This window comes from Panthera tigris, chromosome B2, assembly GCF_018350195.1.
Source record: "Panthera tigris isolate Pti1 chromosome B2, P.tigris_Pti1_mat1.1, whole genome shotgun sequence".
Taxonomy (NCBI): domain Eukaryota; kingdom Metazoa; phylum Chordata; class Mammalia; order Carnivora; family Felidae; genus Panthera; species Panthera tigris.
In genome coordinates, this window is record NC_056664.1 from 148,418,660 (window position 1) to 148,435,244 (window position 16,585).

General features: G+C 55.4%; 1 protein-coding gene and 1 non-coding gene across 3 annotated transcripts in view; one reads left to right on the forward strand and one right to left on the reverse strand.

Annotated features, from left to right (window-relative positions):
- RPS6KA2 (ribosomal protein S6 kinase A2) overlaps positions 1-16,585 on the reverse strand; it is a 348,407-nt gene that overhangs the window by 260,759 nt on the left and 71,063 nt on the right. The window lies entirely within an intron of this gene.
- On the forward strand, positions 4,431-4,535 carry LOC122238875. The gene has a single exon (XR_006218027.1). It is a non-coding gene; the product is annotated as a U6 spliceosomal RNA (small nuclear RNA).

A 16,585-nucleotide genomic window follows, 5' to 3' on the forward strand; every position in this document is an offset into this window, starting at 1 on the left:
GTGGTTTCTGGGCCCAGGAGACAGTTCTACTAAGAAGCCTTAGGACAGAAGGCCGGGAACCCCTGGTAAAGTTGAAAATGCCCTGTTACTCCGAGATTCCTATTCTAGGCACATGGGGAGGGAGAAGGGACGGGAGGAGCCACACGTTGGGTGCTGAAAACAAACAGGAAATAGTCCCAGGCTGGAACACTGAGAGGCCCTGAAAAGGACCGAACCACAGACGTAGGAAAATCTAAGCGACAACATGGGGTGAAACACACAACCTGCAGAATGACAGGCGTCGTGGTTTCAGTTTTTTCATTCCATAAATTTTAAGCTACACAAAGCTATTCTGTATATTACTTTTTAATACACACGTACTCTTAACAAAAAGCACAAAAGTGGAGGGGAAGGCATTGCACCAAAGTCTTATTAGCCATGGCTGTGGAGGCGGGAAAGGACTAGAAATACTAAAGTCAAAATACTTTTTTTGCAGAATTTCATTTTTTTTCTTTCTCTTTTGGTTTTACTACAAAAAAGAAAGACAAAAAAAAAAAAAGCCAAAATATTAACATATCAAACTAGATGCTAGGAACCTCATACCTTGTTGAATTTTTCTGAAATTCCTCTACAGTTTGATGACGTCCTCTAAAATATCCAAATGGGAAAAAACATTCTTAGGAGTAGTCCTCCCCATCGGGATACGGTAGCTCTCAGAAAGAGGAGTGCACTCCAAAGCGGTTCCACGGGATCCAGCGTTCAGAGGCCACCGGCCACCCAGGAGAGAGCTGGTCAGTCACCGGGCCTCCTGGACCAAGCTCAGCAGGGGCTGGCCTCCTGGCCGGACGGGACGGCCGCGAAGCACCATGAGCCCTGGCTCAGGGAGCCAGGAATCATTTCACCTTGCCTTAGAAGCCGTCACAGCTTGAAAAGCAGCCCCCAATCCTGATTCCATTCAGCAAGCATCACCATTCTATGTCCCAGACCACTGAATATTCACCAGGAATTAAGAACAGCGCCCCCTTGGTGGGGACTGCTGTCCAGGGAAACAGGTGGATCATGGGGACGCCTCCAAACTGTGTTCAGTGCAGAGGGGACGGGTACAATGGGAGGCCTCAGGAGCCTCTTCCAGAAGACACGATGCGAGACATGAACCCTGAAGGCAGGGGCAGTGGTTGGCCAGAACAAAACCTCGAGGAATCCCAGGTACATACACGTCCTTGGCTGGGCCCTCACTTCTCAGGTCAATCCTGTACCCTGGAGTGGTGGTAGGGAGTCAGCTGGCTCTCATTTTAGATAAGTTCTGCTTCCCTGGGATCTTTCAGACACATAACCCTGAACTCAGTCACCTAACACGCCTCAAACATTGTTCCGGACAAGTCAGCAGCATATGAAAGCCTGCTCTCTTCTCCGCAGAAAATGTACCCTAGACATTCCCCAAATGTCACCTCTCTCTCTCTGGGGGTTCAGGACCCTCCTCCATGGGGCTTTCATGTGTCTGGGGGCAGGAGAGGGGTCAGCGAGCGCTCCTGGCCCAGCCAGACCGCCCTGTGTCAGTCTGGGCCTCGAGGATTCTACACCAAGTGATACTTGGCCGTGACGTTCTCAGCTTGTTGAAGGGAAAGTCTGCGGACATCTGCGGCATCAGGCTGCAGGGCAGAGGTAATTGTACTGTTCCTAACGTCTGATAACCCGCTTTACGGACCCCAGGGAGCGAGGTCTACCCAGCCAGTAACAAGAGCAGCTTGAGTCACCTGGATCGCTGTACTGCTTGGAGACGGAAATGCCTGGAGTGTTCTCTTGCACTGACATCTAGGGAACTTAGTAGACAAGGTGAGGACACACGCATTCCCAAAAGACGCAGGGGCCCCACGGTAGGAGCTGTGGGCACCAGCCCACGGCTGTTCTCGTCCTGCCCTCAGCCCCCGGGTCTGCTCGTACGGTAATTCTGACGTCATCTTGCAGCGTGGATGTATGTCCTTCATATCATACCCTTGCCGCTTAGGAGAGGGGAGGTGGGCAGGCCTCAGAGGGGAGTCCGCGGCCAAAGGAAAGCTCCTGGGTTTCCTTGTGAGAGAGGACCGGAGCGAGTCTGTGGGCCGAGTGGGGGGCACCGGCACTCAGGGGAGAGGGCGAAGTACGCAAGGTAAGGGTTCCGGGGATGCTGTCGGGGCAGGGGTGAAGCTGCCGCGAGAGGGGGTGTCGTCCCCAAACAGGGGGAGGGCCCCATCCTCGGAGGCTGCCGCGAGCAGGTGCAGGCTGTCGGGGCAAAGATCCACTCGTCAGAGGGAGACAGGAACCGAGGTGATCGCTCTAAATTTCTCCAACGCGGGAGCCGCGGTCCTGTGTTCAGAAGTCCCCAGTGGCCTCAGTGTGTCGGGGTGACCGCCGCAGGCATGGGGGAGCGGTGCCCACAGCGGCCCACGCAGGACAGAGAGTGGCTACTGGTTCACAACAGGCCTGGGCAGAACGCGACCCCTCTTGCCCTCTAGCTTTCTGCTTCCTGTTAGCAGGCGTGGACCTTCTGGAGTGTTTAGACCGGGAAGGATTACAAACATGAGGTTTTCTCCCTAAGCACCATCTGCTTGGGTGGAAAAGAGATACCCAGACTCTTGGAAAGAAACACGGGCCATGAGCGACGGCACTGACCCCTCACGCTTCAGGAGGGCGTAACCCCTCTGCTCACGCGCAGCGGCTCGCGGTCTCGTGTCCTCGGGAAGTTCCAGCCATCGGTTCTTTCACGTGCCAAGGAAAATACTCAGCCATTATTCCGGAAGAGCATTAAGAGACCTCACGAGTTCACACGCAGGTACGGGGGCCAGACAGCAGCGCGAGAACAATGTGCAGTTTTACTGTCCCCGCGATGCAGCACCTGTCACCACACACGCCAGGCTGCGGCACACCCGAGTCCGTGGATGCTGAGCCAGCCCTAAGCAGAGCCGTGTTTTATTTCTAAGGCAATTTCTCCTTCAGGGGCAGTTAAATATTTTATAAATTTGTCTCATGAAGGATTAGGCAAACTCACCTTTCCCATAACAGACTTCCCACGCGCAGAACGATAAAATACCACCGATTTGGAAAGTGCGCATCCCTTATTACCGCAACCAGTAAAACGTTATACAGACGGAGGGGAGTCTCCGTGTATGGATTACGAAGCTCTGCGCCTATGTCCTGGTGCTATTTCAGATCCACTTTCCAAGTCGTGACTCACAGTAAGACAATCTCGGACTAAATTCCCAGCAAACCCGAAAGAGCGCTGAGAAGTCACTTATTCGCCTGGGAGACGCTTCGGCGGCAGAAGCGAAGCTGGAAATGATAGTTCCTCCTTCTCCAGCAGCCCGGCTTCCAGGGACGCGCCATAGGCGCACAGAGGAAATGCATTTATGGCAACGATTTGCAAAGCAAACTAACAATAGGACCAAGGCGCTGTGAATGTCTACAGGTCAGAGAGTTGATGAGACGCCACCGTCGATGAGCTAAGGCTACATCTGAGCGCTCCGGAAAGCTCAGGGGGACAGAAGCAGAGACATGTCTGATTTACGCACACACGCTGGATCCGGCTGAACAACGTACTGATGGTTTTGTGAAAAACACGTCATGGGGTCTCTCAGCTAAGTGTCCGACGTCAGCTCGGGTCATGGTCTCACGTTTTGTGAGTTCGAGCCCCCCCGTCGGGCTCTGTGCAGACAGCGCGGAGCCTGCGTGGGATTTTCTCTCTTCCTCTCTCTGCCCCTCCCGCACTTGCGCCGTCTCTCTCAAAAACAAATAAACTTAAAAACAACAACAACGTGTTATGCAGGTTCCCAAACGGTAAAGTTCATGGTAAAACTCTCTCCAACTGTCAGACTCGTCAACAGACACCGAACCCTCCATCTTCCAGCTGCTTATCTCTGAATGAAGACCGAACACAGGCAAATCGTTTGGGAATTGGATCTACGTGTGTGATCTCATCTCTGTTCTTCCCTTGGAAAATTCTCGAGGCTCACGGAGCAGAAGGCATTCGTGCTTCGCATCTTCCAAGGCAGAGCTGAGGTCCCTTGTCCCAAAACACATCCGGCCCACCGAGTCATTCTGTCCTGTTTCCTGAATGCTACTACGAAGCCCCTGTTGAGATTTTCTAGAGTCCCTTGAAATCGACCCACGTGGTAAGAGCACGTGGTACCTGTGAGCTGCTTGCACACCACCCCCGGGTGCCTTGCACGTTAGAATGTGACGTCTGCCCCCCGCTGGCCTCTGTGACGTTTTCCCTGTTCTTTTCCCCGAATTTCTTTCCATTTCTCCAGCAAAATGTACCCAAGATTTATCTGACATCAAGGTTGCCGGCGGTGGGGGAGGTCAAGACCACTCAGAAATTTGTCCCGGCCACAAAAAAATCCACTCCAAGATCCACAAAACCCTAAAAGCTCTAAAATACCGTCCATTGTTTGTCCTGTCAAAATAGCAGCCTTGTTCTGCTCTTTGTCAGCACCTATACTAAAATTGGAACGATACAGAGGAGATTAGCATGGTCCCTGCGCAAGGATGACGCGCAAATTCGTGAAGCTTCCGTATTTTTGACTCTTAAATCTGGAGAACAAACTGAGGGTTACGGGAGGGGTTGCGGGAGGGGGGATGGGCTAAATGGGGGAAGGGCACTAAGGACCCTACTCCTGAAATCATTGTTGCACTATATGCTAACTAATTTGGATGTAAGTTTTAAAAAATAAAAAATAAGATAAACTTAAGAAAACCAGCAGCCTTGTTTCTCCGAGGCTGACCGGGTTCACCCCCTACCGGCCCTCCAATCCCTGCACACCTTCTGTGGATGGTCAGCTTGGTTGGAAGCGGGAAGGGCTCACAGACCTGCGTGTGTTCACACGGGAGAAAGGACGAATACCCATAAAGGTGTGACATTCCTTGCCACTTATGTGAAGGAAGGTTCTAGAAATCCCTAGAAGATACAAAATTTTCAGGTCATTTCCTCTCACTTGCTGAAGAGTGTTCACACTGTGCTTCATCTACAAAGCTGGGCTGCCTTTGTATATAATTATGTAGGAACAAACAGACCTTCAAAGCTGTCAGCCTCTCATTACCTAATAAACCACGCTCGACCGTGACCCTTCACCCCCGCCCGCCACAGCCGGGTGTAATAATTGGTAGGTACCTGCAGTTTGCTCTTTACTCCGCAAAGTGCTTAATTACCCCTTAGATTCCTCGGTGCGTGTCTCCAGATGCCTTGTGAGATGACTCAGACCTCAGACCTTATAATCAGCATCCTGCAGGCAGTGAGGACCCTGCATAGAAGCCGCATGCACCACCGGTATCCAAGAGAATTCCAGACTTCCTCTCTGCAAATTATCCATTGAAAAGCGGAGTGGGCTTTCTCACATAGAAAACATTGACTCCTTTAAAGTTGCAGAGACAGACACTGAGTGAGGGGACACTGAGTCCCAGCCACACACGCGGACGCCAGGCTCGTCCCCTGCGTCGGGTCCCTGGTCTGAGTCCTGACGTAAAGGACTCACTCACAGTTGGGAGCTTGGAAGATGCAGTGTCTGGGCCTGGAAAGCTCCCCGCAGCGTCTCGGGGCAGAGAGGCTGTGCTCCTACGACTTTAAATATTACCAGAAGCTCAGCATTAGTCCCCGACATCTGGAGAACGGGGCAAAGAATAGAGAAAAATGTGTCCTTACACCTCCTGAGGAAGGAAAAACAAGGTGCTAAAAAGGGATGTCCTTTCTTGGCACAGACTGGGAGGAGGGTCACATTTCTAAAATTAGGACTCCCCATTTCTTGCTTTTGCTCAGCTACTCCTGGGTCCCCGCCCCCACCCCCACATCTACACGGCAAGCCCCCGTGCGGCAGGCAGCCCTTGAGGTGGCCCTCAGCGAACACACCTCCGGACGTCTGTCCCCTTGCGCCACCCCTCTCCGTGAGTGCGAGCTGGACCTAGTGTCTTGCTTCAAACCCACAGGATATGGCAACAATGATCGCGTGTCACTTCTGCAATGAGGTGACAAGAGACTGACTTCCGTCTCGCTAGCCATCTATGGCCTCCTCTGCTTGGGTGCTCTGACAGAGCAAGCTGCTGTGCTGGGGACGCTTGGATGTCAAGGCACGGAGGGCGGGCTCCAGCTAACAGCGAGAAGGAACAGGGGCCTGTGGTCTAACGGCCCGCGGCCAAGTGAAGCCGGAAGTAGGTCCTTCCCCAGCTGAGTCTTTAGAGAGCCCCAACAGGGCCAACACCTACACTGCGCCCGTGGGGACCCTGAAGCTTGGGATCCAGATTCCTGGCCCACAGAAGCTTCGAGAGAACAGGTGTGCCTCATTTTACACCACTCAGTTTCAGAAAAATGCGTTACACGGCAAAGGAAGTGAATACACCCATCTTTCATTATATTGTCCAAAGACCACCCGGCCCTGGAAGTGTCCTGACCTACCACCCCCCGCCTAGAAGTGGCGATCCTTCCTCTGTACTTTCGCACAAGTGTGTCTGTCTCCTGCCACCCTGTACTTACCCTTTCCGCTCTACCGCTAAGTTTTCGGGGCCACTGGCCCTGGCTAGAGGATGAGCTACCCGAGGGCATCGATCACAACACCCCTCTAGCCCCAGCGAGCTGATGCGCACCGTAAGAGCTGATTCGACTTAGAGATAAAAAAACGTGCCTCTATTCTCGGAAAATTTAGGTCGGGGGAGAGAGGGGGGAGGGCAATTAGAGTCACAAGAAATACAGTATATTCCTAGTTGGGCGAACCCCCAAATTAACCTCAAATCTCCTTTGATATACAATAGTTGTATATTTTGTCATGAACAGAAATAACCTCATTTTTCTGATTATGAAAAAAAAACACTATTTCTCACTAAAAAGAATTTAAAAATACAGAAAAGTGTATGAAGTAAAATAAAAATAAAGCCATCACTCATAGAGAGGTCACTTTTGACATTGTCTTTTATGTCCTAGAATTTTAGGCATACATAACACTTATTTTTAATCAATGTTTATTTTTGAGAGAGACGGAGCATGAGTGGGGAGGGGGAGAGAGAGAGGGAGACACAGAATCCGAAGCAGGCTCCAGGCTCTGAGCTGTCGGCACAGAGCCCGACGCGGGGCTCGAACTCACGGGCCACGAGATCGTGACCTGAGCCGAAATCGGACGCTCAACTGACTGAGACCCCCAAGGCACCCGCCCCTTTAATTAAAATACAACTAGGGGCGCCTGGGTGGCTCAGTCGGTTAGGCGGCCGACTTCGGCTCAGGTCACGATCTCGCGGTCCGTGAGTTCGAGCCCCGCGTCGGGCTCTGTGCCGACAGCTCAGAGCCTGGAGCCTGTTTCGGATTCTGTGTCTCCCTCTCTCTCTGCCCCTCCCCTGTTCATGCTCTGTCTCTCTCTGTCTCAAAAATGAATAAACGTTAAAAAAAATAAAAAAATAAATAAAATAAAATACAACTTTTGCCAACTCCCTGTCTCATACTTTACTGTTTGCATTTCATACGTGGACTTTTTTCCTTATCGATTAACGTTTGAATGTCTATTTTATTGTTGAATATTCCAATCCCGCATTAATGTATATTTAGGTTACTTCCAGTTTATGTTTAGTCATTGCAAGAGTCGATGTATTATAAATAAAATGACAGAAAGAGAAGTTATAACTCGACAATCTTAAAAGCCACTGTTTTGGGAGGAAGTCCAGCCACATTTTAGAAACCCTTCCAGCAAATTCCCTAGGTCAACCCCGCAGGCACATACCTTGCATTACTTCCTGCTAGAAGACAGCAGGGCATGGAGTGAGGGAACCCTGGCTTTGGAGGAGGACTGAGGAGGGAGCAAGGAGAGGCCAGATGCCGAGGTCATTTAAGAGCAAAGCAGTGTGAACTCTAAGACAGCCCTTAGACACACAGGGACCCCCCCGTGGTTAGAGACCAGCAAGTGTGAGGTCTTTCATGGTGCTTTGGAGACAGGGGCTGCCTGACAACTTGGCATATTTGTTTTTCAAGCTTCACTAATTAACTCCATCGTCCCTATAAGCCCTAGAAGTAGTTACCGGTACTGGTGCCATTTTACAGGTGAAGAATATGTGACTTCCTTGGGTTAAAAAAAAAATCAGGGGGCACCTGGGTGGCTCAGTCGGTTAAGCGTCTGACTTCGGCTCACGTCATGATCGCACGGTCCGTGGGTTCGAGCCCCGCGTCGGGCTCTGTGCTGACAGCTCGGGGCCTGGAGCCCGCTTCGGATTCTGCGTCTCCCTCTCTCTCTGCTCCCAAGCCCCCACCCCCCCAACTCACACTCTGTCTCCCTCTCTCTCTCTCAAAAATAAATAAACATTAAAAAAAAATCTGCGTCATTGGATACAATGAGATCTGCTGCAAAGATACCAAACTTTCACACAGAACGCACGAGGCACCCACCCGTGGAGTTTCAAAAGGAACGTCCTGGTGGAGAACTGTTTGATTCCGGCAATGGAATCCACCACCAAGAAAATATCCAAAGGCATTAGAAGTTACCGTCTCCTTCCGGCCAGTGGTTCTCAGGAGACGTTTCCGAGCCTCACACAACAGGTGTGTGGAGCCCAGACACGTCGATCTGTATGTTTGCAGGACGAGTTTGGCAAAAACACACACAGGTTTGGAAATATGAACAGACTTACACAAATACAGTGGAGACTGTAGAAAAAATGAAGAGCTATTTTTTAAGCGGAGAGGAGGGGAAAACACCCTAACGTCAGAAATAAAATTTACAAGAGTTAGCAGATATTTATGAAACGCATGACAAGCTTAGCATCTGCAGTGAGTCATTCACATTGAACTTGTCTAAACTCACGTCTTCAACGATTTGAACGTTTCCTCTTTTCCTTGATATTTTGCACGGTGCCGTTCCATATTTAAACAGTTCTAAATCTGTAAGTCACTTCAAGCTACAATGCGAAAACTTGAAGCAGATCGACTTACAAGTGGGAACTGCAATAAATCCACTAGGTTTAAGGATCCCCAAATGAACTACTTGAACACAACTGTTAGGTCACAGGTATAACCCCAATTATTTGTGAAAGACCCCGGGTTCTGCCATTTGGACCAGACCGGGAAGCCATCGGCTCCGCGTGCTGAGGTTTCCCGCGTACCTGGGTCAGGTGACTGAAACAGCACGGCTCGGACACCGCGAATTCCATAAAGCACAGAGGGCGCTTGTGACAGAAACAACAGCCTCAGGTCAAGGGGCCCCACGGTCACGGGGGACGATCACACCCCAAGTTCAAGCTGGCGGCAGGTGACGGGGGCTTGAGGTTGGCAAAGGGAACCGCCGCTCGGTTTCAACGCGACCTGAAGCCAATGTGCCGATGGTGCTGTGACACGGTGCACACGCGAGGGCTGTGTCTGAATGTTGCACGTTGAACGTCAGATCCTCTCTCGCACTTTCCTAAATTTAATTCTTTCCAACCGGAAACGGAAAACACGTAATTCTAAGCGGCACTCGGGCGGAGAAGTTAGCCCCCAACTAGCACCACGGAATCCAACGAGGGTGATTAGAATCCTCGGCTTACTAATAACGTGCTGGTGACTGGTGAACCGCTCACACACGCCCCGAGTGTGCCCACAAGGATCAGGCGAACCCAACCCGCCCTGACCGACCCTGGGGTCTGCGGGTGCTCGCGGGGGAGGGCGCGGGCCAGCAGCACCTGATGGGGAAGCGTTGCCCCCTTCACCCCCCTTCCCGGCGCTCTGGTCCCCTCCTGCCGCGGCACTTATCCCCGCCCCACGCATACACGTTCTCGGCACTCACAGGGCTTATCTAACTGTGAGAAAACGTAAGCTCCGTGTGGAGGGGGCTTTGTCACGATCATGTCGACTGCGGCACAAGCCCCAGGGGATGTCACACCGAGGGGCCGGACACACACGCGGGCCCCAACACGATGAGATAGTTCCAGAATGAAGCAGGAGTCGGTCAGCCCGAAAGCACGGGAATGAGGCCACACCATCCGCCCAGAAGACAGCCAGAGCGCTTCCCAAGGTGTTTATGCGGAGCTAAAGAACCGGCATGAAAAAAGCTCAGGTATTTCCCCAAAAGCAGTTATAAAAAGGGGACGAGAAAGATCCATTCCACTGCCACTGCTGTACGTCTGCATGTTTCTCTAGCGACGCACTCCTGTGATGGGGCTGAGGGTTCACCCGGGAAGCCTCGTGGTTTGTGCTCTCCCTGCGAGGACGCGGCCACGGCCACGAGGGAGGCGGCCCGTGCAAGCGAACTCCACGGGGTCTCAGGCGAGGAGGACTCTGTGGCCGAGGGGGGAGGACGTGCTGCCGGACAGCGCCCTGGACAGACAACAGGCCCCGGGTGCCTGGCCGGCACAGCGAACACGCCTGAATCCCAGCGTATTCCGGACCCCGGCTGCTCGGCCACGTCACCCTTCTCCACGAGTGTGCGATATAAAGTAGGGCAGACGTGCGACTCCGCACATAGCTGAACATCTGGGGGGCGGGGGGGGCTGCGCTGCTATAACAACTCAGCTGCTTACTCTACAGGGAGCTCGTTAGCCTCCCCTGCCCCCCAGGGGAGCCCCGATTACACCGGGACACACACGGGAGTGCGCAGTTCTGTTCACCCGGCCAACGTGTGTGCTGTCCTCTGCACATGGATGCTGCGGGGGCTTCCCTTCCTTCTCCCCGCTACCTTTCCCACCCACGTGACCCAAGCGACAAACCAGCCTACATCAGGCAGGACTTGGGCCCCCGGTCAGCGCACAGCCCCGCCTCCCTTCAGGGCCCTCCCCAAGGAGAGTGGCAAAAGGGGAGGTTTGGCGAGACATTGGAGTGTGAGTACTTTCCTTCTTGCCCCAGCGGCTGGTGCCACCAGATGCAGAAGGCGTCGTCGCCCCCACCCTCAGCGTCGGCACCGGGACACAGAGACCTCAGGGCGGTCGCACACCCACGTGCCTGTTCGTCCCGGGGGCACCCGGACTTCCACACAGTGCTCCCGCGATCCTACGTCCAGGAAGCCGCTCTGCCCGCAAAACACTCGCCAAACGGGGTCCACCAACCTGCACTCTCCTGGTCAAGTCTCTGAGGACGCCCCACCCTGCAGACGCGGTGACTTCCTGAGGCCGGCAGCAGGGACCCTCACCCTCCACCAGGGAGGCCAGGGTCTCAGCGCACGGGCACCCCCTGGCCTGCCTCACCGCCGGCTGGTCGTGGGCCATGGTGGCCACCAATGTGGGTGCACGGAGGCTCGGCCACCGTAGCTAGAGCACAGCCACGGGCCTGGGAGAGGAGCGTGCAGACTGGGGGAGGGCCCTGGCGTAACTGGGATCCCGGGGGGCACTTTCCTTCTCCCAAAGCGCGGCCTCTATGGCGACAAGCCGGAGAATCAACAGTGCCGGGCCCTCCCCACTGTGGTCACGGGCAGAGGGCCCGAGGGCAGGCAGGTGCGTGCCAGGGGGACGACAGAACCCAGTGAGGAGAAGCAAAGCCCAGAGCGGCTCAGACACGGCTATGTGTCCTCGGGGTGAGGCCACAACACCTGGGAGGCAGCTCTTTATTCATTCTGCGCGTCCCCACTGGCCGTGCTCTGTCCCCAAGTTTCAGAAGGATAAGGAAGCTGTCACCAGATTCAGCCGGTGACAGGAACCTGTACGGCAGCTCCAGGAGACGTGGAGGCAGCTGCTCCCAAATCTCCGGCCGGGCATGCCGGGAAGGGCACTGGTTCGCTGTCTTCCTCCTGAGTGCCCCTCCCCGGCTGTCAGCCAGGGCTGCGTAACAAATGCTGCGGACGAGACAGCTACCGACAGACGTCGTTCTCCCGCGGTTCTGGCGGCCACGTCTCAGGTCCGGCGTCCGTGGGGCCGCCCCCTTCCAAGGCCTCCGCTTTGGCTTCTCCTGTGCCCCCACATGGTGGTCTCTTGGTGCTTGTCTGTGTCCTGGTCTCCTCTTCTTACAGGGACCCCAGTTATAGAGGGTTAAGGCCCACCCTAAGGACATCATTTTCATCTAATCCCCTATTTAAAGTTTTTTTTAACGTTTATTTATTTTTGAGAGAGAGAGAGAGACAGAGCACAAGGAGGGGAAAGGCAGAGAGAGAGGGAGACACAGATTCCGAAGCAGGCTCCAGGCTCCGAGCTGTCAGCACGAGACTGACGTGAGGCTCAAATCCATGAACTGTGAGATCACGGCCTGAGCCGAAGTCGGATGCTCAACCCACTGAGCCACCCAGGCGCCCCCCCATCTAATCCCCTTTTTAAAGGCCCTGTCTCCAGAGGCACCTGAGTAGCTCAGTCGATTAAGGGTCCGACTCTTGATTTCAGCTTCAGTCGTGATCTCACAGTTCCCGGGATTGAACCCCACATCAGGCTCTGTCCTGACAGTGCAGAGCCTGCTTGGGATTCTCTCTCTCCTTCTCTCTCTGCCCCTCCCCTGCTTGTAGGCACTCCCTTGCTCTCTTCAAAATAAATAAATAAACTTAAAAGAGTAAAAAATTGGGGAACCCGGGTGGCTCAGTCGGTTGAGCCTCCGGCTTCGGCTCAGGTCATGATCTCACAGTCTGTGAGTTCGAGCCCCACGTCGGGTCCTGTGCCGACAGCTCAGAGCCTGGATCCTGCTTCGGATTCTGCGTGTCTCTCTCTCTGCCTCTCCTCCCCCCTCAAAAATAAACAAACATTAAAAAAAATTTTTTTTTAAAGAGTAAAAAGTAAAAACCTGTCTCCAAATACAGTCACTCTTTGAGGTCCTGGGGGTTGGACTCGGACATGTGAATTTTGGGGACACGAGGACTGGATCCAAACACTGGTTCTACCCAGCGTTCGTTCAGAGAGTAAGGGGGACAAGGGCAGCACCCCAGCAGGAACATGGGACACACGTCTGCAGCTCTGGGGGTGACACTGTGTCCACCGCAGCCCCACAGCCTGTAGCCCAGGCCCAGGCGACTTCAGACCAGCCAGAAACACTGCCGCGTGTCGCTGTTTCAGTCGCAGAGTTATCCCTCGTCTTCCGACAGCCCGTGGCTCAGGAAAGAGAAACTAATTTGAAGACAGCCGCCAGGTCAAAGGGCACGTTGAAGGCACCGCCGGGACTGCCCGGGAGGTGCAGAACTCAACCTGGCACGGCGCATTCCCGCCAGCCCTGAGCCCCTCGAGCCACAGCTGGCGGTCTGCCTCGGCCTCTAGAGCGTCCATGCCGTGGCCGTTGACGCTCCCTCTTCCTGCCCTGCTGACTCTGGCCCTACAACTTTCTGTAGATGGTCGTTCTGGCAAGGAGCCCAGCGATCTCCGAGCACACATAGCTCCGAACGCGAGCGGGACGGCGGGAGGGGCGGCCGCAGGACACGAGGGTCCTCGGTCTGGGCGGGGGCTCTCCTCAGAGTTCGGGGACCTGCCGTTTGTGCGACCACACGCAAACTGGCCCTCCGAGCCCAAGCCCCATTTAGGTCTGGGGTACCCACAGCCGGGACGCTGCCTGATCCAGGGCCGTTCCGAGCACTCCACCGCAGTCCCACGAGGTCGGGGGCCGTCGGGTTCACGCCTGCGCCCGCTGAGGACGCCCTACAACAGCTCCTGCTGATACCCGTCCCCGGGACCCTGGGCGCGCTTACACTCAGCAAACCATCTCTCGAAGTGACATACCTGTGCACGAAGACGTGCCGGCGGGCACACCCTGGGGCGAGCTCGCGCTGCCTCTGAGGTTAGGGTCCCACCTCGCCGGGATCCTTTGCTTCAAGCACAAGTGATCGCGCCAAGGGCGGAACAGCCCTGCCTCCGCGGGGTGACCTTGAAGACGGCCCGCCCCCCAAGCGAGAGGGAGCCCCGGTGCCTGACGCAGGGACCTCCGGAGTGTGGCCGATGGGAAAAGGCAGAGGCGGATGAAACGTCGGGGGCTGCCGTGACCTGTGGACGCTCATCGGTGCGGGAACTGTCCTTAGAGACAGGCAGGGAACCGGACACACGGCTTTCCGTCCAGGGGAGAGCGAGGCCCGGGTGGGCAGGGCAGGAGCCCTGAGCTAACGCAGACACAGACGAAAAGCTAGGTGGACAGTGATGCCCCGTGAAGGAAGCCTCAGCAGTAAGGCCTCCGGTCCCGCGAACGAGCCCGGCTGGCCTTCGAGCTTTCCCGCTGTGTCACCCCTACGCCCTCGGTACTGGCCCCGTCCCGAGCACAGAAAAGGCTAACGATGGCTTACATTCCCACAGCATTTCTGCCAGAAAGTGCCAGGCCCCTTGTATGCATGACACCAGGGGGCAGGGACCTCTGCCCGAGAAGGTGACAGACAAAGCATCCGGCCATGCGGCTGGTGCCTGCGGACTCCCAGCTGCTGCCCGACCTGCCGCGAGCCTCCTCCCGCTCTGTGCTCCCGGCAGCTCTGGCCTCCCACCTGCTACCTGTGCAGGTAAAGGCAGCTGGGGCAGGTGGAACGTTCGTGGAAGAAACAGGCGGGGGGAAGAGGTGCAGGTGCAGTCGAAAGCAGCACGGGGGGCTGGGGCAGAGCAGGGGGACCCGCCCGGCGCCATCAGAGGTGCTGGGGCACAGGGCATCCCCTCCCCGGCTCTCTTCCCCTACGGATGCTGGTTCCACCTACCCCGACTTTCCCAGGCTCCTGTGACATTTGTGCGCTGGGCACACAGGCCTCCAGCCGGCCGCCTGCCTGCCCCGACTCCTCTGCAGCCTGTTTCCTGGCAGGTTAATGCGGCCTGGGACTCACCGAGCCCTCATCGTGGACTTCGAGGCCCCATGTCCCCCTCCCCACGTGCACACACACACACACACACACACACACGCACACACACACACCTGCGACCCCCTGCCCGAGCCCCACACAGGCCCTTCCTTCCTCTTCCCCAGACACCCAGCGCCTTCCTTCTGCTTCACCAGGGCCCTACCCTCCCGGCATGTCCTCCTGCTGCCTCTCTTCTCTGTCCCGCCGTTGTCCCCAGGAGCACACGGTCATCTCCCCAGAGACCTAGCCAGTCAGTGCCCGAGGACAGCCACCGGGTGCGTCCCTCGGGCATAAAGAACAGCGTCGCTCACCAGCGCCTTGCCGGGAAAGCCTGACCCCTGGCCCTCAGGAAGCAGGGCGATGCGGCCCGTGTCCAGCCGCCCTGTGACTCGGGTTGTGACTTGGTGCGAAGCACCAGAAGCTGGAAATTCCATAAACCCAAGCTCTCCCCTTGGAAGCGGAGGGACCTTCCCGAGGGCGGAGGTCGCCCTCCCGCCGTGTGGCATACGATCACACAGAGAAAGGCCCGGCTCTGCAAGGGACAGACTCCATTTGCCTAAAAGGAGGTGAAGCCCCAGCCGGCCGCACTCCCAGTGTGACACGTCCTTCGGTGAGGGCGGCCCTGGCCTGTGCCCCACAGCCCAGCAAGTCACAGGGCACACCCCTTTCACCTGTGCCCCTGTAGCCACCGGGCCCGGCAGCCTTTCCAGGTCAGCGAGGCCACAGCAGAGAGATGACACATCACAGCATTATTTCTGCCACTCAGCGGGGTTTGCTAGCCCCGTGCTGTTTCCTGGAAACCCGACAGATGTGACTTCAAGCTGCCTGTTTGTTCTCCAGGGGGTGTGGGAAGACCGGCACCTTCTGGTGATTCGGGAGGGCCTGGCAGGCCAAGGCACGCGATGAATTCCAGGGATGGGAACCGCACGGGGACCCCGCACCCCCCTCCCGCATCCACACACTGGTCACAGGGAGGATTTCTGCAGGTTCGGGGGGCAGTCTGTCCTGCTCCAGAAACGGCTGAGCAGCTGCTGGAACCCTCAGCAGGGTGGGGGTGGGGGGGCTGCAGACGGTACAGGCCTGCCTGACACGTGCTTGTCTACAGGGAGAATCCATCCACCCCAACCCGCCCCCGGGGACACAGACAGATGACAGGGCAGGTGGGGGCAAGGACCCTCTCTCCTGCCGGACTGGGTGTGTGGTGACCCGAAACAGGATTGGGGCCACCACTCAGGGCCCGGGAAGGAGCCTGGACGGAAGCGTGTGTGTCTGAGCTCAGAATCACGGTGTTCTCGAGTTTCCAGTTTGCGAGCCCCACAAATTTCCTTTTCTTGTTTTTTTTTGGTTCAAGCCAGTTGGATTGGACTTTGCATCACCAGCGGATTCTAACGCTTAGGCAATCGGGGATCTGATGCAAAGCCAAAAAGATGCACAGACTCCTGGAAACCCACAGAACAAACAGAATATTCTTCCTGACTGTTCACAGTCAAAGGCTGTGGGGCAAAGAAAATCCTGAAAAGCAGAAGCCAGTCTTCCCGTGAGAAAAAGATCCTGAAGCACAGAGAGGCCTAACCAGGCTGGATCCGTGAAGACTGATTTATCACTTCCTGTCTGATCAAAAGGGGGCTTACTCTGTATACCTCAGTTTGATATTTTAAAAAATCTTGCTCTAAAAATGCATCCACGGCTCGCGTGTACTTATGCGAAATTATGTAAAATCAGTGTCTATTATTTTAAATACCTGTGTCTAATAAGTGTAATTCATTCCGGCCTCATCCTCCAGAAGGGGCCGCGAGGCCAGGCTAACCTGGTGGGAACGTCACACAGAAAGGACGGGCTCCAGAGAAGCCTGAGCTCAGCCCACGGCGGTTGTGAGGAAATCCAGAGCGCGGACTCGTTACAAAGCTTCAGATTCTAGAACTGGGGACACGTGT